This window comes from Mesoplodon densirostris, chromosome 10, assembly GCF_025265405.1.
Source record: "Mesoplodon densirostris isolate mMesDen1 chromosome 10, mMesDen1 primary haplotype, whole genome shotgun sequence".
NCBI classification, from domain to species: domain Eukaryota; kingdom Metazoa; phylum Chordata; class Mammalia; order Artiodactyla; family Ziphiidae; genus Mesoplodon; species Mesoplodon densirostris.
In genome coordinates this window covers 111117625-111145604 of record NC_082670.1, presented here as the reverse complement: position 1 = coordinate 111145604, position 27980 = coordinate 111117625, and positions in this window count along the sequence as shown.

The following is a 27980-nucleotide window of genomic DNA, read 5'->3' as shown; positions in this document are numbered from 1 at the left end:
AGGCCCAGCACTAGTCCCAGTCCCTGCCCCAGTCCCAGCACTAGCCCCAGTCCCAGCCCCAGCCCCAGCCCCAACCCCAGCCCCAGCCCCAGCCCCAGTCCCAGCCACAGCCCCAGCCCTAAAACTAGCCCCAGACAAAACCCTAGCCCCAGCTCCAGCCACAGCCCCAGCCCTAGCCGTAGCCCTAGCCCCAGTCCCAGCCCCAGCCATAGCCGTAGCCCTAGCGCCAGCCCCAGCACTAGCCCCAGACCCATCTCTAGCCCCAGCCCCAGCTCCAGCTCCAGCCCCAACCCTAGCCCCAGCCCTAGCTGCAGCCCCAGCCCTAGCCCCAGTCCCAGCCCCAGTCCTAGCCACAGCCCTAGACCCAGGCCCAGCACTAGTCCCAGTCCCTGCCCCAGTCCCAGCACTAGCCCCAGACCCAGCCCCAGCACTAGCCCCAGACCCAGCCCCAGCACTAGCCCCAGACCCAGCCCTAGCCCCAGCCCCAACCCTAGACCCAGCCCTAGCCGCAGCCCTAGCCACAGCCCCAGTCCTAGCCCCAGTCCCAGCCCCACACCTAGCCGCAGCCCTAGCCCTAGCCCCAGTCCCAGCCCCAGCCCCAGCACTAGCCCCAGACCCAGGCCTAGCCCCATGACCAGGCCCAGCCCCAGCCCTAGCCCCAGTCCCAGCCCCAGCCCTAGAACTAGCGCCAGACAAAACCCTAGCCCCATCTCCAGCCACAGCCCCAGCCATAGCCGTAGCCCTAGCCCCAGTCCCAGCCCCAGCCCTAGCACTAGCCCCAGACCAATCCCTAGCCACAGCCCTAGCCTTAGCCCTAGCCCCAGTCCCAGCCCCAGCCCTAGCCACAGCCCTAGACCCAGGCCCAGCACTAGCCCCAGACCCAGCCCTAGCCCCAGTCCCAGCCCCAGCCCTAGCCACAGCCCTAGCCCCAGTCCCAGCCCCAGCCCTAGCACTAGCCCCAGACCAAGCCCTAGCCCCTGCTCCAGCCACAGCTCCAGCCCTAGCCACAGCCCTAGCCGTAGCCCTAGCCACAGACCCAGCCCCAGCACTAGACCCAGACCCATCTCTAGCCCCAGCCCCAGCCCCAAACCTAGCCCCAGCCGTAGCTGCAGCCCTAGCCCTAGCCCCAGTCCCAGCCCTAGCCGCAGCACTAGCCCTAGCACCAGTCCCAGCCCCAGCTCCAGCAGTAGCCCCAGCCCCAGCCCTAGCCCCAGCCCCAGCCCCAGCCGCAGACCCATCCCCAGTCCCAGCCCCAGCCCTAGCCCCAGTCCCAGCCCCAGCCCTAGAACTAGCCCCAAACCAAGCCCTAGCCCCAGCTCCAGCCCCAGCCCTAGCCGCAGCCCTAGCCGTAGCCCTAGCCCCAGTCCCAGCCTCAGCCCCAGCACTAGCCCCAGACCCATCTCTAGCCCCATCCCCAGCTTCAGCCCCAACCCTAGCCCCAGCCGTAGCTGCAGCCCTAGCCCTAGCCCCATTCCCTGCCCCAGCCACAGCCCCAGCACTAGCCCCAGACCCATCTCTAGCCCCAGCCCCAGCCCCAACCCTAGCCCCAGCCCCAGGCGCAACCCTAGCCCCAACCCTAGCCCCAGCCGTAGCCATAGCCCTAGCCCCAGTCCCAGCCCCAGCCCCAGTCCCAGCCCTAGCCGCAGCCCTAACCCTAGCCCCAGTCCCAGCCCCAGCCCCAGGCCTAGCTGCAGCCCTAGCCCTAGCCCTAGCCCCAGTCCTAGCCCTAGCCCCAGTCCCAGCACCAGGCGCAGCCCCAGCACTAGCCCCAGACCCAGCCCTAACCCCAGTCCTAGACCCAGCCCCAGCCCCAGGCCTAACTGCAGCCCTAGCCCTAGCCCCAGTCCCAGCCCCATCCCCAAGCCCAGGCCTGACAGTAGCCCTAGACCCAGCCCTAGCCCCAGTCCTAGACCCAGCCCCAGCCCCAGCTGATCCCTAGCCCTAACCCCAGCCCTAGCCCCAGCCCCAGCCCGAGCCCCAGCCCCAGCCCGAGCCCAAGCCCCAGCCACAGCCCTAGCCCCAGCCCCAGTCCCAGCCCTAGTCCCAGCCTCAACCCTAGCCCCATCCCCAGCCTCAGCCCCATCCGCAGCCCTAGCCCCAGCCCCAGTACAAGCCCCAGCCCCAGCACTAGCCCCAGACCCAACCCTAGCCCCAGTCCCAGCCCCAGCCCTAGCCCCAGTCCCAGCCCCAGCCCCAGCCCTAGTCCCAGCTCCAGCCACAGCCCCAGCCCTAGCCGCAGACCTAGCCATAGCCCTAGCCCCAGTCCCAGCCCCAGCCCCAGCACTAGCCCCAGACCCATCTCTAGCCCCAGCCCCAGCTCCAGCCCCAACCCTAGCCCCAGCTGTAGCTGCAGCCCTAGCCCTAGCCCCAGTCCCTGCCCCAGTCCCAGCACTAGTCCCAGTCCCTGCCCCAGTCCCAGCACTAGCCCCAGACCCAGCCCCAGCACTAGCCCCAGACCCAGCCCTAGCCCCAGCCCCAACCCTAGACCCAGCCCTAGCCGCAGCCCTAGCCACAGCCCCAGTCCTAGCCCCAGTCCCAGCCCCACCCCTAGCTGCAGCCCTAGCCCTAGCCCCAGTCACAGCCCCAGCCCCAGCACTAGCCCCAGACCCAGGCCTAGCCCCAGGACCAGGCCCAGCCCCAGCCCCAGCCCCAGTCCCAGCCCCAGCCCCAGCCCTAGAACTAGCGCCAGACAAAACCCTAGCCCCAGCTCCAGCCCCAGCCCCAGCCATAGCCATAGCCCTAGCCCCAGTCCCAGCCCCATCCATAGCCGTAGCCCTAGCCCCAGCCCGAGCACTAGCCCCAGCCCAAGCACTAGCCCCAGACCCAACCCTAGCCCCAGCCCTAGCCGCAGCCCCAGTCCTAGCCCCAGTCCCAGCCACAGCCCCAGCCCTAGCTGCAGCCCTAGCCCTAGCCCCAGTCCCAGTCCCAGCCACAGCCCCAGCACTAGCCCTAGCCCCAGCCCTAGCTGCAGCCCTAGCCCTAGCCCCAGTCCCAGCCACAGCCCCAGCACTGGCCCCAGACCCAGCCCTAGCCCCAGTCCCAGCCCCAGCCCCAGTCCCAGCCCCAGCCCCAGCCCCAGCTCCAGCCACAGCCCCAGCCATAGCCGTAGCCCTAGCCCCAGTCCCAGCCCCAGCCATAGCCGTAGCCCTAGCCCCAGCCCCAGCACTAGCCCCAGACCCATCTCTAGCCCCAGCCCCAGCTCCAGCTCCAGCCCCAACCCTAGCCCCAGCCGTAGCTGCAGCCGCAGCCCCAGCCCCAGCACTAGCCCCAGACCCAGCCCTAACCCCAGCCCTAGCCCCAGCCCTAACTGCAGCCCTAGCCCTAGCCCCAGTCCCAGCCCTAGCTGCAGCCCTAGCCTTAGCCCCAGTCCCAGCCCCAGCCCTAGCTGCAGCCCTAGCCCTAGCCCCAGTCCCAGCCCCAGCCCTAGCACTAGCCCCAGACCAATCCCTAGCCCCAGCTCCAGGCACAGCCCCAGCCCTAGCCACAGCCCTAGCCGTAGCCCTAGCCGCAGTCCCAGCCCCAGCCCCAGCTCCAGCACCTTCACTAGCCACAGACGCAGCCCTAGCGCCAGCCCCAGCCCTAGCCCCAGCCCCAACCCTAGCACCATCCCTAGCTGCAGCCCTAGCCGCAGCCGCAGTCCTAGCCCCAGTCCCAGCCCTAGCCCTAGCTGCAGCCCTAGCCATAGCCCCAGTCCCAGCCCCAGTCCCAGCACTAGCCCCAGACCCAGCACTAGCCCCAGTCCCAGCCCCAGCCCCAGCCCCAGCCCCAGTCCCAGCCCCAGCCCCAGCCCTAAAACTAGCCCCAGACAAAACCCTAGCCCCAGCTCCAGCCACAGCCCCAGCCCTAGCCGTAGCCCTAGCCCCAGTCCCAGCCCCAGCCATAGCCGTAGCCCTAGCGCCAGCCCCAGCACTAGACCCAGACCCATCTCTAGCCCCAGCCCCAGCTCCAGCTCCAGCCCCAACCCTAGCCCCAGCCGTAGCTGCAGCCGCAGCCCCAGCCCCAGTCCCAGCCCCAGTCCTAGCCACAGCCCTAGACCCAGGCCCAGCACTAGTCCCAGTCCCTGCCCCAGTCCCAGCACTAGCCCCAGTCCCAGCCCCAGCCCCAGCCCCAACCCCAGCCCCAGCCCCAGCCCCAGTCCCAGCCACAGCCCCAGCCCTAAAACTAGCCCCAGACAAAACCCTAGCCCCAGCTCCAGCCACAGCCCCAGCCCTAGCCGTAGCCCTAGCCCCAGTCCCAGCCCCAGCCATAGCCGTAGCCCTAGCGCCAGCCCCAGCACTAGCCCCAGACCCATCTCTAGCCCCAGCCCCAGCTCCAGCTCCAGCCCCAACCCTAGCCCCAGCCCTAGCTGCAGCCCCAGCCCTAGCCCCAGTCCCAGCCCCAGTCCTAGCCACAGCCCTAGACCCAGGCCCAGCACTAGTCCCAGTCCCTGCCCCAGTCCCAGCACTAGCCCCAGACCCAGCCCCAGCACTAGCCCCAGACCCAGCCCCAGCACTAGCCCCAGACCCAGCCCTAGCCCCAGCCCCAACCCTAGACCCAGCCCTAGCCACAGCCCTAGCCACAGCCCCAGTCCTAGCCCCAGTCCCAGCCCCACACCTAGCCGCAGCCCTAGCCCTAGCCCCAGTCCCAGCCCCAGCCCCAGCACTAGCCCCAGACCCAGGCCTAGCCCCATGACCAGGCCCAGCCCCAGCCCTAGCCCCAGTCCCAGCCCCAGCCCTAGAACTAGCGCCAGACAAAACCCTAGCCCCATCTCCAGCCACAGCCCCAGCCATAGCCGTAGCCCTAGCCCCAGTCCCAGCCCCAGCCCTAGCACTAGCCCCAGACCAATCCCTAGCCACAGCCCTAGCCTTAGCCCTAGCCCCAGTCCCAGCCCCAGCCCTAGCCACAGCCCTAGACCCAGGCCCAGCACTAGCCCCAGACCCAGCCCTAGCCCCAGTCCCAGCCCCAGCCCTAGCCACAGCCCTAGCCCCAGTCCCAGCCCCAGCCCTAGCAATAGCCCCAGACCAAGCCCTAGCCCCTGCTCCAGCCACAGCTCCAGCCCTAGCCACAGCCCTAGCCGTAGCCCTAGCCACAGACCCAGCCCCAGCACTAGACCCAGACCCATCTCTAGCCCCAGCCCCAGCCCCAGCCCCAAACCTAGCCCCAGCCGTAGCTGCAGCCCTAGCCCCAGCCCCAGCCCCAGCCCCAAACCTAGCCCCAGCCGTAGCTGCAGCCCTAGCCCTAGCCCCATTCCCTGCCCCAGCCACAGACCCAGCCCCAGCACTAGACCCAGACCCATCTCTAGCCCCAGCCCCAGCCCCAGCCCCAACCCTAGCCCCAGCCGTAGCTGCAGCCCTAGCCCTAGCCCCAGTCCCAGCCCTAGCCGCAGCCCTAGCCCTAGCACCAGTCCCAGCCCCAGCTCCAGCAGTAGCCCCAGCCCCAGCCCTAGCCCCAGCCCCAGCCCCAGCCGCAGACCCATCCCCAGTCCCAGCCCCAGCCCTAGCCCCAGTCCCAGCCCCAGCCCTAGAACTAGCCCCAAACCAAGCCCTAGCCCCAGCTCCAGCCCCAGCCCTAGCCGCAGCCCTAGCCGTAGCCCTAGCCCCAGTCCCAGCCTCAGCCCCAGCACTAGCCCCAGACCCATCTCTAGCCCCATCCCCAGCTTCAGCCCCAACCCTAGCCCCAGCCGTAGCTGCAGCCCTAGCCCTAGCCCCATTCCCTGCCCCAGCCACAGCCCCAGCACTAGCACCAGACCCATCTCTAGCCCCAGCCCCAGCCCCAACCCTAGCCCCAGCCCCAGGCGCAACCCTAGCCCCAACCCTAGCCCCAGCCGTAGCCATAGCCCTAGCCGCAGCCCCAGTCCTAGCCCCAGTCCCAGCCACAGCCCCAGCCCTAGCTGCAGCCCTAGCCCTAGCCCCAGTCCCAGTCCCAGCCCCAGCCCCAGCACTAGCACCAGCCCCAGCCCCAGCCCTAGCTGCAGCCCTAGCCCTAGCCCCAGTCCCAGCCACAGCCCCAGCACTAGCCCCAGACCCAGCCCTAGCTCCAGTACCAGCCCCAGTCCTAGACCCAGCCCCAGCCCCAGCCCCAGCCCTAACTGCAGCCCTAGCCCTAGCCCCAGTCCCAGCCCCATCCCCAGGCCCAGGCCCGACAGTAGCCCTAGAACCTGCCCTAGCCCCAGTCCTAGACCCAGCCCCAGACCCAGCTGATCCCTAGCCGTAACCCCAGCCCTAGCCCCAGCCCCAGCCCGAGCCCAAGCCCCAGCCCCAGCCCTAGCCCCAGCCCCATGCCCAACCCTAGCCCCATCCCCAGCCCCAGACCCAACCCTAGCCCCAGCCCCAGCCCCTTATGCTGATCCTATAGAGGCCCTTGCGATCCTCCTAGGCCTTCCCCTGACAATGTGGTAACTAAGACCTTGACACTATTTCTAACTAAGGCCCCAGGTCCAGCCCCAGCCGCAGCCCCAGACCCTGATGCTGATCCTATTGAGGCCTTTATGCTCCTCCTAGGCTTTGCCCAGACACAGTCCTTAAGTAAGGCCTTGACCCTATACCTAAATAAGGCCCTAGCCTTAAATCTAGCCCCAGCCCCAGCCCTAACCGCAGCCCTAGCCCTAGCCCTAGCCCCAGTCCCAGTCCCAGCCCCAGCCCCAGCACTAGCCCCAGACCCAGCCCTAGCCCCAGCACCAACCCTAGCCCCATCCCTAGCCGCAGCCCTAGCCGCAGCCGCAGTCCTTGTCCCAGTCCCAGCCCTAGCCCTAGCCCTAGCTGCAGCCCTAGCCATAGCCCGAGTCCCAGCCCCAGCACTAGCCCCAGACACAGCCCTAGCCCCAGTCCCAGCCCCAGCCCCAGTCCCAGCCCCAGGCCTAGCCCCAGCTCCAGCCACAGCCCCAGCCATAGCCGTAGCCCTAGCCCCAGTCCCAGCCATAGCCGTAGCCCTAGCCCCAGCCCCAGCACTAGCCCCAGACCCATCTCTAGCCCCAGCCCCAGCTCCAGCTCCAGCCCCAACCCTAGCCCCAGCCGTAGCTGCAGCCGCAGCCCCAGCCCCAGCACTAGCCCCAGACCCAGCCCTAACCCCAGCCCTAGCCCCAGCCCTAACTGCAGCCCTAGCCCTAGCCCCAGTCCCAGCCCCAGCCCCAGCACTAGCCCCAGACCCAGGCCTAGCCCCATGACCAGGCCCAGCCCCAGCCCTAGAACTAGCCCCAGACAAAACCCTAGCCCCAGCTCCAGCCACAGCCCCAGCCATAGCCGTAGCCCTAGCCCCAGTCCCAGCCCCATCCATAGCCGTAGCCCTAGCCCCAGCCCGAGCACTAGCCCCAGCCCAAGCACTAGCCCCAGACCCAACCCTAGCCCCAGCCCTAGCCGCAGCCCCAGTCCTAGCCCCAGTCCCAGCCACAGCCCCAGCCCTAGCTGCAGCCCTAGCCCTAGCCCCAGTCCCAGTCCCAGCCCCAGCCCCAGCACTAGCCCCAGATCCAGCCCCAGCCCTAGCTGCAGCCCTAGCCCTAGCCCCAGTCCCAGCCACAGCCCCAGCACTAGCCCCAGACCCAGCCCTAGCCCCAGTACCAGCCCCAGCCCTAGCCCCAGTCCCAGCCCCAGCCCCAGCCCCAGCCCTAGAACTAGCCCCAGACAAAACCCTAGCCCCAGCTCCAGCCACAGCCCCAGCCATAGCCGTAGCCCTAGCCCCAGTCCCAGCCCCAGCCATAGCCGTAGCCCTAGCCCCAGCCCGAGCACTAGCCCTAGCCCCAGCCCTAGCCGCAGCCCTAGCCCCAGTCCCAGCCCCAGCCCTAGCACTAGCCCCAGCCCCAACACTAGCCCCAGCCGTACCCCTAGCCCTAGCCCTAGCCCCAGTCCCAGCCCTAGCCGCAGCCCTAGCCTTAGCCCCAGTCCCAGCCCTAGCTGCAGCCCTAGCCGTAGCCCCAGGCCCAGCCCCAGCACTAGCCCTAGACCCAGCCCTAACCCCAGTCCTAGACCCAGCCCCAGCCCCAGCCCAAGCCCTAGCCCTAACGCCAGCCCTGGCCCCAGCCCTAGAACTAGCCCCAGACAAAACCCTAGCCCCAGCTCCAGCCACAGCCCCAGCCATAGCCGTAGACCTAGCCCCAGTCCCAGCCCCATCCATAGCCGTAGCCCTAGCCCCAGCCCGAGCACTAGCCCCAGCCCCAGCACTAGCCCCAGACCCAGCCCTAGCCCCAGCCCCAACCCTAGCCCTAGCCCTAGCCGCAGCCCTAGCCGCAGCCCCAGTCCTAGCCCCAGTCCCAGCCCCAGCCCCAGCCCTAGCTGCGGCCCTAGCCCTAGCCCCAGTCCCAGCCCCATCCCCAGCCCGAGCAGTAGCCCCAGACCCAGCCCTAGCCCCAGTCCCAGCCTCAGCCCTAGCTGCAGCCCTAGCCCTAGCCCTAGTCCCAGCCCCAGCCCCAACAGGAGCCCCAGACCCAGCCCTAGCCCCAGTCCCAGCCCCAGACCCAGCCCTAGAACTAGCCCCAGACAAAACCCTAGCCCCAGCTCCAGCCACGGCCCCAGCCATAGCTGTAGCCCTAGCCCCAGTCCCAGCCCCAGCCATAGCCGTAGCCCTAGCCCCAGCCCGAGAACTAGCCCTAGCCCCAGCCCTAGCCGCAGCCCTAGCCCCAGTCCCAGCCCCAGCCCTAGCACTAGCCCCAGCCCCAACACTAGCCCCAGCCGTACCCCTAGCCCTAGCCCCAGTCCCAGCCCTAGCCGCAGCCCTAGCCTTAGCCCCACTCCCAGCCCTAGCTGCAGCCCTAGCCATAGCCCCAGTCCCAGCACCAGGCCCAGCCCCAGCACTAGCCCTAGACCCAGCCCTAACCCCAGTCCTAGACCCAGCCCCAGCCCCAGCCCAAGCCCTAGCCCTAACACCAGCCCTGGCCCCAGCCCTAGAACTAGCCCCAGACAAAACCCTAGCCCCAGCTCCAGCCACAGCCCCAGCCATAGCCGTAGACCTAGCCCCAGTCCCAGCCCCATCCATAGCCGTAGCCCTAGCCCCAGCCCGAGCACTAGCCCCAGCCCCAGCACTAGCCCCAGACCAAGCCCTAGCCCCTGCTCCAGCCACAGCTCCAGCCCTAGCCACAGCCCTAGCCGTAGCCCTAGCCACAGACCCAGCCCCAGCACTAGACCCAGACCCATCTCTAGCCCCAGCCCCAGCCCCAGCCCCAACCCTAGCCCCAGCCGTAGCTGCAGCCCTAGCCCTAGCCCCAGTCCCAGCCCTAGCCGCAGCCCTAGCCCTAGCACCAGTCCCAGCCCCAGCTCCAGCAGTAGCCCCAGCCCCAGCCCTAGCCCCAGCCCCAGCCCCAGCCGCAGACCCATCCCCAGTCCCAGCCCCAGCCCTAGCCCCAGTCCCAGCCCCAGCCCTAGAACTAGCCCCAAACCAAGCCCTAGCCCCAGCTCCAGCCCCAGCCCTAGCCGCAGCCCTAGCCGTAGCCCTAGCCCCAGTCCCAGCCTCAGCCCCAGCACTAGCCCCAGACCCATCTCTAGCCCCATCCCCAGCTTCAGCCCCAACCCTAGCCCCAGCCGTAGCTGCAGCCCTAGCCCTAGCCCCATTCCCTGCCCCAGCCACAGCCCCAGCACTAGCCCCAGACCCATCTCTAGCCCCAGCCCCAGCCCCAACCCTAGCCCCAGCCCCAGGCGCAACCCTAGCCCCAACCCTAGCCCCAGCCGTAGCCATAGCCCTAGCCCCAGTCCCAGCCCCAGTCCCAGCCCTAGCCGCAGCCCTAACCCTAGCCCCAGTCCCAGCCCCAGCCCCAGGCCTAGCTGCAGCCCTAGCCCTAGCCCTAGCCCCAGTCCTAGCCCTAGCCCCAGTCCCAGCACCAGGCGCAGCCCCAGCACTAGCCCCAGACCCAGCCCTAACCCCAGTCCTAGACCCAGCCCCAGCCCCAGGCCTAACTGCAGCCCTAGCCCTAGCCCCAGTCCCAGCCCCATCCCCAAGCCCAGGCCTGACAGTAGCCCTAGACCCAGCCCTAGCCCCAGTCCTAGACCCAGCCCCAGCCCCAGCTGATCCCTAGCCCTAACCCCAGCCCTAGCCCCAGCCCCAGCCCGAGCCCCAGCCCCAGCCCGAGCCCAAGCCCCAGCCACAGCCCTAGCCCCAGCCCCAGTCCCAGCCCTAGTCCCAGCCTCAACCCTAGCCCCATCCCCAGCCTCAGCCCCATCCGCAGCCCTAGCCCCAGCCCCAGTACAAGCCCCAGCCCCAGCACTAGCCCCAGACCCAACCCTAGCCCCAGTCCCAGCCCCAGCCCTAGCCCCAGTCCCAGCCCCAGCCCTAGTCCCAGCTCCAGCCACAGCCCCAGCCCTAGCCGCAGACCTAGCCATAGCCCTAGCCCCAGTCCCAGCCCCAGCCCCAGCACTAGCCCCAGACCCATCTCTAGCCCCAGCCCCAGCTCCAGCCCCAACCCTAGCCCCAGCTGTAGCTGCAGCCCTAGCCCTAGCCCCAGTCCCTGCCCCAGTCCCAGCACTAGTCCCAGTCCCTGCCCCAGTCCCAGCACTAGCCCCAGACCCAGCCCCAGCACTAGCCCCAGACCCAGCCCTAGCCCCAGCCCCAACCCTAGACCCAGCCCTAGCCGCAGCCCTAGCCACAGCCCCAGTCCTAGCCCCAGTCCCAGCCCCACCCCTAGCTGCAGCCCTAGCCCTAGCCCCAGTCCCAGCCCCAGCCCCAGCACTAGCCCCAGACCCAGGCCTAGCCCCAGGACCAGGCCCAGCCCCAGCCCCAGCCCCAGTCCCAGCCCCAGCCCCAGCCCTAGAACTAGCGCCAGACAAAACCCTAGCCCCAGCTCCAGCCCCAGCCCCAGCCATAGCCATAGCCCTAGCCCCAGTCCCAGCCCCATCCATAGCCGTAGCCCTAGCCCCAGCCCGAGCACTAGCCCCAGCCCAAGCACTAGCCCCAGACCCAACCCTAGCCCCAGCCCTAGCCGCAGCCCCAGTCCTAGCCCCAGTCCCAGCCACAGCCCCAGCCCTAGCTGCAGCCCTAGCCCTAGCCCCAGTCCCAGTCCCAGCCACAGCCCCAGCACTAGCCCCAGCCCCAGCCCTAGCTGCAGCCCTAGCCCTAGCCCCAGTCCCAGCCACAGCCCCAGCACTGGCCCCAGACCCAGCCCTAGCCCCAGTCCCAGCCCCAGCCCCAGTCCCAGCCCCAGCCCTAGCCCCAGCTCCAGCCACAGCCCCAGCCATAGCCGTAGCCCTAGCCCCAGTCCCAGCCCCAGCCATAGCCGTAGCCCTAGCCCCAGCCCCAGCACTAGCCCCAGACCCATCTCTAGCCCCAGCCCCAGCTCCAGCTCCAGCCCCAACCCTAGCCCCAGCAGTAGCTGCAGCCGCAGCCCCAGCCCCAGCACTAGCCCCAGACCCAGCCCTAACCCCAGCCCTAGCCCCAGCCCTAACTGCAGCCCTAGCCCTAGCCCCAGTCCCAGCCCTAGCTGCAGCCCTAGCCTTAGCCCCAGTCCCAGCCCCAGCCCTAGCTGCAGCCCTAGCCCTAGCCCCAGTCCCAGCCCCAGCCCTAGCACTAGCCCCAGACCAATCCCTAGCCCCAGCTCCAGGCACAGCCCCAGCCCTAGCCACAGCCCTAGCCGTAGCCCTAGCCGCAGTCCCAGCCCCAGCCCCAGCTCCAGCACCTTCACTAGCCACAGACGCAGCCCTAGCGCCAGCCCCAGCCCTAGCCCCAGCCCCAACCCTAGCACCATCCCTAGCTGCAGCCCTAGCCGCAGCCGCAGTCCTAGCCCCAGTCCCAGCCCTAGCCCTAGCTGCAGCCCTAGCCATAGCCCCAGTCCCAGCCCCAGTCCCAGCACTAGCCCCAGACCCAGCACTAGCCCCAGTCCCAGCCCCAGCCCCAGCCCCAGCCCCAGTCCCAGCCCCAGCCCCAGCGCTAAAACTAGCCCCAGACAAAACCCTAGCCCCAGCTCCAGCCACAGCCCCAGCCCTAGCCGTAGCCCTAGCCCCAGTCCCAGCCCCAGCCATAGCCGTAGCCCTAGCGCCAGCCCCAGCCCCATCTCTAGCCCCAGCCCCAGCTCCAGCTCCAGCCCCAACCCTAGCCCCAGCCGTAGCTGCAGCCGCAGCCCCAGCCCCAGCCCCAGTCCTAGCCACAGCCCTAGACCCAGGCCCAGCACTAGTCCCAGTCCCTGCCCCAGTCCCAGCACTAGCCCCAGTCCCAGCCCCAGCCCCAACCCCAGCCCCAGCCCCAGCCCCAGTCCCAGCCACAGCCCCAGCCCTAAAACTAGCCCCAGACAAAACCCTAGCCCCAGCTCCAGCCACAGCCCCAGCCCTAGCCGTAGCCCTAGCCCCAGTCCCAGCCCCAGCCATAGCCGTAGCCCTAGCGCCAGCCCCAACCCTAGCCCCAGCCCTAGCTGCAGCCCCAGCCCTAGCCCCAGTCCCAGCCCCAGTCCTAGCCACAGCCCTAGACCCAGGCCCAGCACTAGTCCCAGTCCCTGCCCCAGTCCCAGCACTAGCCCCAGACCCAGCCCCAGCACTAGCCCCAGACCCAGCCCCAGCACTAGCCCCAGACCCAGCCCTAGCCCCAGCCCCAACCCTAGACCCAGCCCTAGCCGCAGCCCTAGCCACAGCCCCAGTCCTAGCCCCAGTCCCAGCCCCACACCTAGCCGCAGCCCTAGCCCTAGCCCCAGTCCCAGCCCCAGCCCCAGCACTAGCCCCAGACCCAGGCCTAGCCCCATGACCAGGCCCAGCCCCAGCCCTAGCCCCAGTCCCAGCCCCAGCCCTAGAACTAGCGCCAGACAAAACCCTAGCCCCATCTCCAGCCACAGCCCCAGCCATAGCCGTAGCCCTAGCCCCAGTCCCAGCCCCAGCCCTAGCACTAGCCCCAGACCAATCCCTAGCCACAGCCCTAGCCTTAGCCCTAGCCCCAGTCCCAGCCCCAGCCCTAGCCACAGCCCTAGACCCAGGCCCAGCACTAGCCCCAGACCCAGCCCTAGCCCCAGTCCCAGCCCCAGCCCTAGCCACAGCCCTAGCCCCAGTCCCAGCCCCAGCCCTAGCACTAGCCCCAGACCAAGCCCTAGCCCCTGCTCCAGCCACAGCTCCAGCCCTAGCCACAGCCCTAGCCGTAGCCCTAGCCACAGACCCAGCCCCAGCACTAGACCCAGACCCATCTCTAGCCCCAGCCCCAGCCCCAGCCCCAAACCTAGCCCCAGCCGTAGCTGCAGCCCTAGCCCTAGCCCCAGTCCCAGCCCTAGCCGCAGCACTAGCCCTAGCACCAGTCCCAGCCCCAGCTCCAGCAGTAGCCCCAGCCCCAGCCCTAGCCCCAGCCCCAGCCCCAGCCGCAGACCCATCCCCAGTCCCAGCCCCAGCCCTAGCCCCAGTCCCAGCCCCAGCCCTAGAACTAGCCCCAAACCAAGCCCTAGCCCCAGCTCCAGCCCCAGCCCTAGCCGCAGCCCTAGCCGTAGCCCTAGCCCCAGTCCCAGCCTCAGCCCCAGCACTAGCCCCAGACCCATCTCTAGCCCCATCCCCAGCTTCAGCCCCAACCCTAGCCCCAGCCGTAGCTGCAGCCCTAGCCCTAGCCCCATTCCCTGCCCCAGCCACAGCCCCAGCACTAGCCCCAGACCCATCTCTAGCCCCAGCCCCAGCCCCAACCCTAGCCCCAGCCCCAGGCGCAACCCTAGCCCCAACCCTAGCCCCAGCCGTAGCCATAGCCCTAGCCCCAGTCCCAGCCCCAGCCCCAGTCCCAGCCCTAGCCGCAGCCCTAACCCTAGCCCCAGTCCCAGCCCCAGCCCCAGGCCTAGCTGCAGCCCTAGCCCTAGCCCTAGCCCCAGTCCTAGCCCTAGCCCCAGTCCCAGCACCAGGCGCAGCCCCAGCACTAGCCCCAGACCCAGCCCTAACCCCAGTCCTAGACCCAGCCCCAGCCCCAGGCCTAACTGCAGCCCTAGCCCTAGCCCCAGTCCCAGCCCCATCCCCAAGCCCAGGCCTGACAGTAGCCCTAGACCCAGCCCTAGCCCCAGTCCTAGACCCAGCCCCAGCCCCAGCTGATCCCTAGCCCTAACCCCAGCCCTAGCCCCAGCCCCAGCCCGAGCCCCAGCCCCAGCCCGAGCCCAAGCCCCAGCCACAGCCCTAGCCCCAGCCCCAGTCCCAGCCCTAGTCCCAGCCTCAACCCTAGCCCCATCCCCAGCCTCAGCCCCATCCGCAGCCCTAGCCCCAGCCCCAGTACAAGCCCCAGCCCCAGCACTAGCCCCAGACCCAACCCTAGCCCCAGTCCCAGCCCCAGCCCTAGCCCCAGTCCCAGCCCCAGCCCCAGCCCTAGTCCCAGCTCCAGCCACAGCCCCAGCCCTAGCCGCAGACCTAGCCATAGCCCTAGCCCCAGTCCCAGCCCCAGCACTAGCCCCAGACCCATCTCTAGCCCCAGCCCCAGCTCCAGCCCCAACCCTAGCCCCAGCTGTAGCTGCAGCCCTAGCCCTAGCCCCAGTCCCTGCCCCAGTCCCAGCACTAGTCCCAGTCCCTGCCCCAGTCCCAGCACTAGCCCCAGACCCAGCCCCAGCACTAGCCCCAGACCCAGCCCTAGCCCCAGCCCCAACCCTAGACCCAGCCCTAGCCGCAGCCCTAGCCACAGCCCCAGTCCTAGCCCCAGTCCCAGCCCCACCCCTAGCTGCAGCCCTAGCCCTAGCCCCAGTCACAGCCCCAGCACTAGCCCCAGACCCAGGCCTAGCCCCAGGACCAGGCCCAGCCCCAGCCCCAGCCCCAGTCCCAGCCCCAGCCCCAGAACTAGCGCCAGACAAAACCCTAGCCCCAGCTCCAGCCCCAGCCCCAGCCATAGCCATAGCCCTAGCCCCAGTCCCAGCCCCATCCATAGCCGTAGCCCTAGCCCCAGCCCGAGCACTAGCCCCAGCCCAAGCACTAGCCCCAGACCCAACCCTAGCCCCAGCCCTAGCCGCAGCCCCAGTCCTAGCCCCAGTCCCAGCCACAGCCCCAGCCCTAGCTGCAGCCCTAGCCCTAGCCCCAGTCCCAGTCCCAGCCACAGCCCCAGCACTAGCCCTAGCCCCAGCCCTAGCTGCAGCCCTAGCCCTAGCCCCAGTCCCAGCCACAGCCCCAGCACTGGCCCCAGACCCAGCCCTAGCCCCAGTCCCAGCCCCAGCCCCAGTCCCAGCCCCAGCCCCAGCCCCAGCTCCAGCCACAGCCCCAGCCATAGCCGTAGCCCTAGCCCCAGTCCCAGCCCCAGCCATAACCGTAGCCCTAGCCCCAGCCCTAGCTGCAGCCCCAGCCCTAGCCCCAGTCCCAGCCCCAGTCCTAGCCACAGCCCTAGACCCAGGCCCAGCACTAGTCCCAGTCCCTGCCCCAGTCCCAGCACTAGCCCCAGACCCAGCCCCAGCACTAGCCCCAGACCCAGCCCCAGCACTAGCCCCAGACCCAGCCCTAGCCCCAGCCCCAACCCTAGACCCAGCCCTAGCCGCAGCCCTAGCCACAGCCCCAGTCCTAGCCCCAGTCCCAGCCCCACACCTAGCCGCAGCCCTAGCCCTAGCCCCAGTCCCAGCCCCAGCCCCAGCACTAGCCCCAGACCCAGGCCTAGCCCCATGACCAGGCCCAGCCCCAGCCCTAGCCCCAGTCCCAGCCCCAGCCCTAGAACTAGCGCCAGACAAAACCCTAGCCCCATCTCCAGCCACAGCCCCAGCCATAGCCGTAGCCCTAGCCCCAGTCCCAGCCCCAGCCCTAGCACTAGCCCCAGACCAATCCCTAGCCACAGCCCTAGCCTTAGTCCTAGCCCCAGTCCCAGCCCCAGCCCTAGCCACAGCCCTAGACCCAGGCCCAGCACTAGCCCCAGACCCAGCCCTAGCCCCAGTCCCAGCCCCAGCCCTAGCCACAGCCCTAGCCCCAGTCCCAGCCCCAGCCCTAGCACTAGCCCCAGACCAAGCCCTAGCCCCTGCTCCAGCCACAGCTCCAGCCCTAGCCACAGCCCTAGCCGTAGCCCTAGCCACAGACCCAGCCCCAGCACTAGACCCAGACCCATCTCTAGCCCCAGCCCCAGCCCCAGCCCCAAACCTAGCCCCAGCCGTAGCTGCAGCCCTAGCCCTAGCCCCAGTCCCAGCCCTAGCCGCAGCACTAGCCCTAGCACCAGTCCCAGCCCCAGCTCCAGCAGTAGCCCCAGCCCCAGCCCTAGCCCCAGCCCCAGCCCCAGCCGCAGACCCATCCCCAGTCCCAGCCCCAGCCCTAGCCCCAGTCCCAGCCCCAGCCCTAGAACTAGCCCCAAACCAAGCCCTAGCCCCAGCTCCAGCCCCAGCCCTAGCCGCAGCCCTAGCCGTAGCCCTAGCCCCAGTCCCAGCCTCAGCCCCAGCACTAGCCCCAGACCCATCTCTAGCCCCATCCCCAGCTTCAGCCCCAACCCTAGCCCCAGCCGTAGCTGCAGCCCTAGCCCTAGCCCCATTCCCTGCCCCAGCCACAGCCCCAGCACTAGCCCCAGACCCATCTCTAGCCCCAGCCCCAGCCCCAACCCTAGCCCCAGCCCCAGGCGCAACCCTAGCCCCAACCCTAGCCCCAGCCGTAGCCATAGCCCTAGCCCCAGTCCCAGCCCCAGCCCCAGTCCCAGCCCTAGCCGCAGCCCTAACCCTAGCCCCAGTCCCAGCCCCAGCCCCAGGCCTAGCTGCAGCCCTAGCCCTAGCCCTAGCCCCAGTCCTAGCCCTAGCCCCAGTCCCAGCACCAGGCGCAGCCCCAGCACTAGCCCCAGACCCAGCCCTAACCCCAGTCCTAGACCCAGCCCCAGCCCCAGGCCTAACTGCAGCCCTAGCCCTAGCCCCAGTCCCAGCCCCATCCCCAAGCCCAGGCCTGACAGTAGCCCTAGACCCAGCCCTAGCCCCAGTCCTAGACCCAGCCCCAGCCCCAGCTGATCCCTAGCCCTAACCCCAGCCCTAGCCCCAGCCCCAGCCCGAGCCCCAGCCCCAGCCCGAGCCCAAGCCCCAGCCACAGCCCTAGCCCCAGCCCCAGTCCCAGCCCTAGTCCCAGCCTCAACCCTAGCCCCATCCCCAGCCTCAGCCCCATCCGCAGCCCTAGCCCCAGCCCCAGTACAAGCCCCAGCCCCAGCACTAGCCCCAGACCCAACCCTAGCCCCAGTCCCAGCCCCAGCCCTAGCCCCAGTCCCAGCCCCAGCCCCAGCCCTAGTCCCAGCTCCAGCCACAGCCCCAGCCCTAGCCGCAGACCTAGCCATAGCCCTAGCCCCAGTCCCAGCCCCAGCCCCAGCACTAGCCCCAGACCCATCTCTAGCCCCAGCCCCAGCTCCAGCCCCAACCCTAGCCCCAGCTGTAGCTGCAGCCCTAGCCCTAGCCCCAGTCCCTGCCCCAGTCCCAGCACTAGTCCCAGTCCCTGCCCCAGTCCCAGCACTAGCCCCAGACCCAGCCCCAGCACTAGCCCCAGACCCAGCCCTAGCCCCAGCCCCAACCCTAGACCCAGCCCTAGCCGCAGCCCTAGCCACAGCCCCAGTCCTAGCCCCAGTCCCAGCCCCACCCCTAGCTGCAGCCCTAGCCCTAGCCCCAGTCACAGCCCCAGCCCCAGCACTAGCCCCAGACCCAGGCCTAGCCCCAGGACCAGGCCCAGCCCCAGCCCCAGCCCCAGTCCCAGCCCCAGCCCCAGCCCTAGAACTAGCGCCAGACAAAACCCTAGCCCCAGCTCCAGCCCCAGCCCCAGCCATAGCCATAGCCCTAGCCCCAGTCCCAGCCCCATCCATAGCCGTAGCCCTAGCCCCAGCCCGAGCACTAGCCCCAGCCCAAGCACTAGCCCCAGACCCAACCCTAGCCCCAGCCCTAGCCGCAGCCCCAGTCCTAGCCCCAGTCCCAGCCACAGCCCCAGCCCTAGCTGCAGCCCTAGCCCTAGCCCCAGTCCCAGTCCCAGCCACAGCCCCAGCACTAGCCCTAGCCCCAGCCCTAGCTGCAGCCCTAGCCCTAGCCCCAGTCCCAGCCACAGCCCCAGCACTGGCCCCAGACCCAGCCCTAGCCCCAGTCCCAGCCCCAGCCCCAGTCCCAGCCCCAGCCCCAGCCCCAGCTCCAGCCACAGCCCCAGCCATAGCCGTAGCCCTAGCCCCAGTCCCAGCCCCAGCCATAGCCGTAGCCCTAGCCCCAGCCCTAGCTGCAGCCCCAGCCCTAGCCCCAGTCCCAGCCCCAGTCCTAGCCACAGCCCTAGACCCAGGCCCAGCACTAGTCCCAGTCCCTGCCCCAGTCCCAGCACTAGCCCCAGACCCAGCCCCAGCACTAGCCCCAGACCCAGCCCCAGCACTAGCCCCAGACCCAGCCCTAGCCCCAGCCCCAACCCTAGACCCAGCCCTAGCCGCAGCCCTAGCCACAGCCCCAGTCCTAGCCCCAGTCCCAGCCCCACACCTAGCCGCAGCCCTAGCCCTAGCCCCAGTCCCAGCCCCAGCACTAGCCCCAGACCCAGGCCTAGCCCCATGACCAGGCCCAGCCCCAGCCCTAGCCCCAGTCCCAGCCCCAGCCCTAGAACTAGCGCCAGACAAAACCCTAGCCCCATCTCCAGCCACAGCCCCAGCCATAGCCGTAGCCCTAGCCCCAGTCCCAGCCCCAGCCCTAGCACTAGCCCCAGACCAATCCCTAGCCACAGCCCTAGCCTTAGCCCTAGCCCCAGTCCCAGCCCCAGCCCTAGCCACAGCCCTAGACCCAGGCCCAGCACTAGCCCCAGACCCAGCCCTAGCCCCAGTCCCAGCCCCAGCCCTAGCCACAGCCCTAGCCCCAGTCCCAGCCCCAGCCCTAGCACTAGCCCCAGACCAAGCCCTAGCCCCTGCTCCAGCCACAGCTCCAGCCCTAGCCACAGCCCTAGCCGTAGCCCTAGCCACAGACCCAGCCCCAGCACTAGACCCAGACCCATCTCTAGCCCCAGCCCCAGCCCCAGCCCCAAACCTAGCCCCAGCCGTAGCTGCAGCCCTAGCCCTAGCCCCAGTCCCAGCCCTAGCCGCAGCACTAGCCCTAGCACCAGTCCCAGCCCCAGCTCCAGCAGTAGCCCCAGCCCCAGCCCTAGCCCCAGCCCCAGCCCCAGCCGCAGACCCATCCCCAGTCCCAGCCCCAGCCCTAGCCCCAGTCCCAGCCCCAGCCCTAGAACTAGCCCCAAACCAAGCCCTAGCCCCAGCTCCAGCCCCAGCCCTAGCCGCAGCCCTAGCCGTAGCCCTAGCCCCAGTCCCAGCCTCAGCCCCAGCACTAGCCCCAGACCCATCTCTAGCCCCATCCCCAGCTTCAGCCCCAACCCTAGCCCCAGCCGTAGCTGCAGCCCTAGCCCTAGCCCCATTCCCTGCCCCAGCCACAGCCCCAGCACTAGCCCCAGACCCATCTCTAGCCCCAGCCCCAGCCCCAACCCTAGCCCCAGCCCCAGGCGCAACCCTAGCCCCAACCCTAGCCCCAGCCGTAGCCATAGCCCTAGCCCCAGTCCCAGCCCCAGTCCCAGCCCTAGCCGCAGCCCTAACCCTAGCCCCAGTCCCAGCCCCAGCCCCAGGCCTAGCTGCAGCCCTAGCCCTAGCCCTAGCCCCAGTCCTAGCCCTAGCCCCAGTCCCAGCACCAGGCGCAGCCCCAGCACTAGCCCCAGACCCAGCCCTAACCCCAGTCCTAGACCCAGCCCCAGCCCCAGGCCTAACTGCAGCCCTAGCCCTAGCCCCAGTCCCAGCCCCATCCCCAAGCCCAGGCCTGACAGTAGCCCTAGACCCAGCCCTAGCCCCAGTCCTAGACCCAGCCCCAGCCCCAGCTGATCCCTAGCCCTAACCCCAGCCCTAGCCCCAGCCCCAGCCCGAGCCCCAGCCCCAGCCCGAGCCCAAGCCCCAGCCACAGCCCTAGCCCCAGCCCCAGTCCCAGCCCTAGTCCCAGCCTCAACCCTAGCCCCATCCCCAGCCTCAGCCCCATCCGCAGCCCTAGCCCCAGCCCCAGTACAAGCCCCAGCCCCAGCACTAGCCCCAGACCCAACCCTAGCCCCAGTCCCAGCCCCAGCCCTAGCCCCAGTCCCAGCCCCAGCCCCAGCCCTAGTCCCAGCTCCAGCCACAGCCCCAGCCCTAGCCGCAGACCTAGCCATAGCCCTAGCCCCAGTCCCAGCCCCAGCACTAGCCCCAGACCCATCTCTAGCCCCAGCCCCAGCTCCAGCCCCAACCCTAGCCCCAGCTGTAGCTGCAGCCCTAGCCCTAGCCCCAGTCCCTGCCCCAGTCCCAGCACTAGTCCCAGTCCCTGCCCCAGTCCCAGCACTAGCCCCAGACCCAGCCCCAGCACTAGCCCCAGACCCAGCCCTAGCCCCAGCCCCAACCCTAGACCCAGCCCTAGCCGCAGCCCTAGCCACAGCCCCAGTCCTAGCCCCAGTCCCAGCCCCACCCCTAGCTGCAGCCCTAGCCCTAGCCCCAGTCACAGCCCCAGCACTAGCCCCAGACCCAGGCCTAGCCCCAGGACCAGGCCCAGCCCCAGCCCCAGCCCCAGTCCCAGCCCCAGCCCCAGCCCTAGAACTAGCGCCAGACAAAACCCTAGCCCCAGCTCCAGCCCCAGCCCCAGCCATAGCCATAGCCCTAGCCCCAGTCCCAGCCCCATCCATAGCCGTAGCCCTAGCCCCAGCCCGAGCACTAGCCCCAGCCCAAGCACTAGCCCCAGACCCAACCCTAGCCCCAGCCCTAGCCGCAGCCCCAGTCCTAGCCCCAGTCCCAGCCACAGCCCCAGCCCTAGCTGCAGCCCTAGCCCTAGCCCCAGTCCCAGTCCCAGCCACAGCCCCAGCACTAGCCCTAGCCCCAGCCCTAGCTGCAGCCCTAGCCCTAGCCCCAGTCCCAGCCACAGCCCCAGCACTGGCCCCAGACCCAGCCCTAGCCCCAGTCCCAGCCCCAGCCCCAGTCCCAGCCCCAGCCCCAGCCCCAGCTCCAGCCACAGCCCCAGCCATAGCCGTAGCCCTAGCCCCAGTCCCAGCCCCAGCCATAGCCGTAGCCCTAGCCCCAGCCCCAGCACTAGCCCCAGACCCATCTCTAGCCCCAGCCCCAGCTCCAGCTCCAGCCCCAACCCTAGCCCCAGCCGTAGCTGCAGCCGCAGCCCCAGCCCCAGCACTAGCCCCAGACCCAGCCCTAACCCCAGCCCTAGCCCCAGCCCTAACTGCAGCCCTAGCCCTAGCCCCAGTCCCAGCCCTAGCTGCAGCCCTAGCCTTAGCCCCAGTCCCAGCCCCAGCCCTAGCTGCAGCCCTAGCCCTAGCCCCAGTCCCAGCCCCAGCCCTAGCACTAGCCCCAGACCAATCCCTAGCCCCAGCTCCAGGCACAGCCCCAGCCCTAGCCACAGCCCTAGCCGTAGCCCTAGCCGCAGTCCCAGCCCCAGCCCCAGCTCCAGCACCTTCACTAGCCACAGACGCAGCCCTAGCGCCAGCCCCAGCCCTAGCCCCAGCCCCAACCCTAGCACCATCCCTAGCTGCAGCCCTAGCCGCAGCCGCAGTCCTAGCCCCAGTCCCAGCCCTAGCCCTAGCTGCAGCACTAGCCATAGCCCCAGTCCCAGCCCCAGTCCCAGCACTAGCCCCAGACCCAGCACTAGCCCCAGTCCCAGCCCCAGCCCCAGCCCCAGCCCCAGTCCCAGCCCCAGCCCCAGCCCTAAAACTAGCCCCAGACAAAACCCTAGCCCCAGCTCCAGCCACAGCCCCAGCCCTAGCCGTAGCCCTAGCCCCAGTCCCAGCCCCAGCCATAGCCGTAGCCCTAGCGCCAGCCCCAGCACTAGACCCAGACCCATCTCTAGCCCCAGCCCCAGCTCCAGCTCCAGCCCCAACCCTAGCCCCAGCCGTAGCTGCAGCCGCAGCCCCAGCCCCAGTCCCAGCCCCAGTCCTAGCCACAGCCCTAGACCCAGGCCCAGCACTAGTCCCAGTCCCTGCCCCAGTCCCAGCACTAGCCCCAGTCCCAGCCCCAGCCCCAGCCCCAACCCCAGCCCCAGCCCCAGCCCCAGTCCCAGCCACAGCCCCAGCCCTAAAACTAGCCCCAGACAAAACCCTAGCCCCAGCTCCAGCCACAGCCCCAGCCCTAGCCGTAGCCCTAGCCCCAGTCCCAGCCCCAGCCATAGCCGTAGCCCTAGCGCCAGCCCCAGCACTAGCCCCAGACCCATCTCTAGCCCCAGCCCCAGCTCCAGCTCCAGCCCCAACCCTAGCCCCAGCCCTAGCTGCAGCCCCAGCCCTAGCCCCAGTCCCAGCCCCAGTCCTAGCCACAGCCCTAGACCCAGGCCCAGCACTAGTCCCAGTCCCTGCCCCAGTCCCAGCACTAGCCCCAGACCCAGCCCCAGCACTAGCCCCAGACCCAGCCCCAGCACTAGCCCCAGACCCAGCCCTAGCCCCAGCCCCAACCCTAGACCCAGCCCTATCCGCAGCCCTAGCCACAGCCCCAGTCCTAGCCCCAGTCCCAGCCCCACACCTAGCCGCAGCCCTAACCCTAGCCCCAGTCCCAGCCCCAGCCCCAGGCCTAGCTGCAGCCCTAGCCCTAGCCCTAGCCCCAGTCCTAGCTGCAGCCCCAGCAATAGCCCCAGACCCAGCCCCAGCCCCAGTCCCAGCCCCAGTCCTAGCCACAGCCCTAGACCCAGGCCCAGCACTAGTCCCAGTCCCTGCCCCAGTCCCAGCACTAGCCCCAGACCTAGCCCCAGCACTAGCCCCAGACCCAGCCCCAGCACTAGCCCCAGACCCAGCCCTAGCCCCAGCCCCAACCCTAGACCCAGCCCTAGCCGCAGCCCTAGCCACAGCCCCAGTCCTAGCCCCAGTCCCAGCCCCACACCTAGCCGCAGCCCTAGCCCTAGCCCCAGTCCCAGCCCCAGCCCCAGCACTAGCCCCAGACCCAGGCCTAGCCCCATGACCAGGCCCAGCCCCAGCCCTAGCCCCAGTCCCAGCCCCAGCCCTAGAACTAGCGCCAGACAAAACCCTAGCCCCATCTCCAGCCACAGCCCCAGCCATAGCCGTAGCCCTAGCCCCAGTCCCAGCCCCAGCCCTAGCACTAGCCCCAGACCAATCCCTAGCCACAGCCCTAGCCTTAGCCCTAGCCCCAGTCCCAGCCCCAGCCCTAGCCACAGCCCTAGACCCAGGCCCAGCACTAGCCCCAGACCCAGCCCTAGCCCCAGTCCCAGCCCCAGCCCTAGCCACAGCCCTAGCCCCAGTCCCAGCCCCAGCCCTAGCACTAGCCCCAGACCAAGCCCTAGCCCCTGCTCCAGCCACAGCTCCAGCCCTAGCCACAGCCCTAGCCGTAGCCCTAGCCACAGACCCAGCCCCAGCACTAGACCCAGACCCATCTCTAGCCCCAGCCCCAGCCCCAGCCCCAAACCTAGCCCCAGCCGTAGCTGCAGCCCTAGCCCTAGCCCCAGTCCCAGCCCTAGCCGCAGCACTAGCCCTAGCACCAGTCCCAGCCCCAGCTCCAGCAGTAGCCCCAGCCCCAGCCCTAGCCCCAGCCCCAGCCCCAGCCGCAGACCCATCCCCAGTCCCAGCCCCAGCCCTAGCCCCAGTCCCAGCCCTAGAACTAGCCCCAAACCAAGCCCTAGCCCCAGCTCCAGCCCCAGCCCTAGCCGCAGCCCTAGCCGTAGCCCTAGCCCCAGTCCCAGCCTCAGCCCCAGCACTAGCCCCAGACCCATCTCTAGCCCCATCCCCAGCTTCAGCCCCAACCCTAGCCCCAGCCGTAGCTGCAGCCCTAGCCCTAGCCCCATTCCCTGCCCCAGCCACAGCCCCAGCACTAGCCCCAGACCCATCTCTAGCCCCAGCCCCAGCCCCAACCCTAGCCCCAGCCCCAGGCGCAACCCTAGCCCCAACCCTAGCCCCAGCCGTAGCCATAGCCCTAGCCCCAGTCCCAGCCCCAGCCCCAGTCCCAGCCCTAGCCGCAGCCCTAACCCTAGCCCCAGTCCCAGCCCCAGCCCCAGGCCTAGCTGCAGCCCTAGCCCTAGCCCTAGCCCCAGTCCTAGCCCTAGCCCCAGTCCCAGCACCAGGCGCAGCCCCAGCACTAGCCCCAGACCCAGCCCTAACCCCAATCCTAGACCCAGCCCCAGCCCCAGGCCTAACTGCAGCCCTAGCCCTAGCCCCAGTCCCAGCCCCATCCCCAAGCCCAGGCCTGACAGTAGCCCTAGACCCAGCCCTAGCCCCAGTCCTAGACCCAGCCCCAGCCCCAGCTGATCCCTAGCCCTAACCCCAGCCCTAGCCCCAGCCCCAGCCCGAGCCCCAGCCCCAGCCCGAGCCCAAGCCCCAGCCACAGCCCTAGCCCCAGCCCCAGTCCCAGCCCTAGTCCCAGCCTCAACCCTAGCCCCATCCCCAGCCTCAGCCCCATCCGCAGCCCTAGCCCCAGCCCCAGTACAAGCCCCAGCCCCAGCACTAGCCCCAGACCCAACCCTAGCCCCAGTCCCAGCCCCAGCCCTAGCCCCAGTCCCAGCCCCAGCCCCAGCCCTAGTCCCAGCTCCAGCCACAGCCCCAGCCCTAGCCGCAGACCTAGCCATAGCCCTAGCCCCAGTCCCAGCCCCAGCCCCAGCACTAGCCCCAGACCCATCTCTAGCCCCAGCCCCAGCTCCAGCCCTAACCCTAGCCCCAGCTGTAGCTGCAGCCCTAGCCCTAGCCCCAGTCCCTGCCCCAGTCCCAGCACTAGTCCCAGTCCCTGCCCCAGTCCCAGCACTAGCCCCAGACCCAGCCCCAGCCCTAGCCACAGCCCTAGACCCAGGCCCAGCACTAGCCCCAGACCCAGCCCTAGCCCCAGTCCCAGCCCCAGCCCTAGCCACAGCCCTAGCCCCAGTCCCAGCCCCAGCCCTAGCACTAGCCCCAGACCAAGCCCTAGCCCCTGCTCCAGCCACAGCTCCAGCCCTAGCCACAGCCCTAGCCGTAGCCCTAGCCACAGACCCAGCCCCAGCACTAGACCCAGACCCATCTCTAGCCCCAGCCCCAGCCCCAGCCCCAACCCTAGCCCCAGCCGTAGCTGCAGCCCTAGCCCTAGCCCCAGTCCCAGCCCTAGCCGCAGCCCTAGCCCTAGCACCAGTCCCAGCCCCAGCTCCAGCAGTAGCCCCAGCCCCAGCCCTAGCCCCAGCCCCAGCCCCAGCCGCAGACCCATCCCCAGTCCCAGCCCCAGCCCTAGCCCCAGTCCCAGCCCCAGCCCTAGAACTAGCCCCAAACCAAGCCCTAGCCCCAGCTCCAGCCCCAGCCCTAGCCGCAGCCCTAGCCGTAGCCCTAGCCCCAGTCCCAGCCTCAGCCCCAGCACTAGCCCCAGACCCATCTCTAGCCCCATCCCCAGCTTCAGCCCCAACCCTAGCCCCAGCCGTAGCTGCAGCCCTAGCCCTAGCCCCATTCCCTGCCCCAGCCACAGCCCCAGCACTAGCCCCAGACCCATCTCTAGCCCCAGCCCCAGCCCCAACCCTAGCCCCAGCCCCAGGCGCAACCCTAGCCCCAACCCTAGCCCCAGCCGTAGCCATAGCCCTAGCCCCAGTCCCAGCCCCAGTCCCAGCCCTAGCCGCAGCCCTAACCCTAGCCCCAGTCCCAGCCCCAGCCCCAGGCCTAGCTGCAGCCCTAGCCCTAGCCCTAGCCCCAGTCCTAGCCCTAGCCCCAGTCCCAGCACCAGGCGCAGCCCCAGCACTAGCCCCAGACCCAGCCCTAACCCCAGTCCTAGACCCAGCCCCAGCCCCAGGCCTAACTGCAGCCCTAGCCCTAGCCCCAGTCCCAGCCCCATCCCCAAGCCCAGGCCTGACAGTAGCCCTAGACCCAGCCCTAGCCCCAGTCCTAGACCCAGCCCCAGCCCCAGCTGATCCCTAGCCCTAACCCCAGCCCTAGCCCCAGCCCCAGCCCGAGCCCCAGCCCCAGCCCGAGCCCAAGCCCCAGCCACAGCCCTAGCCCCAGCCCCAGTCCCAGCCCTAGTCCCAGCCTCAACCCTAGCCCCATCCCCAGCCTCAGCCCCATCCGCAGCCCTAGCCCCAGCCCCAGTACAAGCCCCAGCCCCAGCACTAGCCCCAGACCCAACCCTAGCCCCAGTCCCAGCCCCAGCCCTAGCCCCAGTCCCAGCCCCAGCCCCAGCCCTAGTCCCAGCTCCAGCCACAGCCCCAGCCCTAGCCGCAGACCTAGCCATAGCCCTAGCCCCAGTCCCAGCCCCAGCCCCAGCACTAGCCCCAGACCCATCTCTAGCCCCAGCCCCAGCTCCAGCCCCAACCCTAGCCCCAGCTGTAGCTGCAGCCCTAGCCCTAGCCCCAGTCCCTGCCCCAGTCCCAGCACTAGTCCCAGTCCCTGCCCCAGTCCCAGCACTAGCCCCAGACCCAGCCCCAGCACTAGCCCCAGACCCAGCCCTAGCCCCAGCCCCAACCCTAGACCCAGCCCTAGCCGCAGCCCTAGCCACAGCCCCAGTCCTAGCCCCAGTCCCAGCCCCACCCCTAGCTGCAGCCCTAGCCCTAGCCCCAGTCACAGCCCCAGCCCCAGCACTAGCCCCAGACCCAGGCCTAGCCCCAGGACCAGGCCCAGCCCCAGCCCCAGCCCCAGTCCCAGCCCCAGCCCCAGCCCTAGAACTAGCGCCAGACAAAACCCTAGCCCCAGCTCCAGCCCCAGCCCCAGCCATAGCCATAGCCCTAGCCCCAGTCCCAGCCCCATCCATAGCCGTAGCCCTAGCCCCAGCCCGAGCACTAGCCCCAGCCCAAGCACTAGCCCCAGACCCAACCCTAGCCCCAGCCCTAGCCGCAGCCCCAGTCCTAGCCCCAGTCCCAGCCACAGCCCCAGCCCTAGCTGCAGCCCTAGCCCTAGCCCCAGTCCCAGTCCCAGCCACAGCCCCAGCACTAGCCCCAGCCCCAGCCCTAGCTGCAGCCCTAGCCCTAGCCCCAGTCCCAGCCACAGCCCCAGCACTGGCCCCAGACCCAGCCCTAGCCCCAGTCCCAGCCCCAACCCCAGTCCCAGCCCCAGCCCCAGCCCCAGCTCCAGCCACAGCCCCAGCCCTAGCCGTAGCCCTAGCCCCAGTCCCAGCCCCAGCCATAGCCGTAGCCCTAGCGCCAGCCCCAGCACTAGCCCCAGACCCATCTCTAGCCCCAGCCCCAGCTCCAGCTCCAGCCCCAACCCTAGCCCCAGCCCTAGCTGCAGCCCCAGCCCTAGCCCCAGTCCCAGCCCCAGTCCTAGCCACAGCCCTAGACCCAGGCCCAGCACTAGTCCCAGTCCCTGCCCCAGTCCCAGCACTAGCCCCAGACCCAGCCCCTGCACTAGCCCCAGACCCAGCCCCAGCACTAGCCCCAGACCCAGCCCTAGCCCCAGCCCCAACCCTAGACCCAGCCCTAGCCGCAGCCCTAGCCACAGCCCCAGTCCTAGCCCCAGTCCCAGCCCCACACCTAGCCGCAGCCCTAGCCCTAGCCCCAGTCCCAGCCCCAGCCCCAGCACTAGCCCCAGACCCAGGCCTAGCCCCATGACCAGGCCCAGCCCCAGCCCTAGCCCCAGTCCCAGCCCCAGCCCTAGAACTAGCGCCAGACAAAACCCTAGCCCCATCTCCAGCCACAGCCCCAGCCATAGCCGTAGCCCTAGCCCCAGTCCCAGCCCCAGCCCTAGCACTAGCCCCAGACCAATCCCTAGCCACAGCCCTAGCCTTAGCCCTAGCCCCAGTCCCAGCCCCAGCCCTAGCCACAGCCCTAGACCCAGGCCCAGCACTAGCCCCAGACCCAGCCCTAGCCCCAGTCCCAGCCCCAGCCCTAGCCACAGCCCTAGCCCCAGTCCCAGCCCCAGCCCTAGCAATAGCCCCAGACCAAGCCCTAGCCCCTGCTCCAGCCACAGCTCCAGCCCTAGCCACAGCCCTAGCCGTAGCCCTAGCCACAGACCCAGCCCCAGCACTAGACCCAGACCCATCTCTAGCCCCAGCCCCAGCCCCAGCCCCAAACCTAGCCCCAGCCGTAGCTGCAGCCCTAGCCCTAGCCCCAGTCCCAGCCCTAGCCGCAGCACTAGCCCTAGCACCAGTCCCAGCCCCAGCTCCAGCAGTAGCCCCAGCCCCAGCCCTAGCCCCAGCCCCAGCCGCAGACCCATCCCCAGTCCCAGCCCCAGCCCTAGCCCCAGTCCCAGCCCCAGCCCTAGAACTAGCCCCAAACCAAGCCCTAGCCCCAGCTCCAGCCCCAGCCCTAGCCGCAGCCCTAGCCGTAGCCCTAGCCCCAGTCCCAGCCTCAGCCC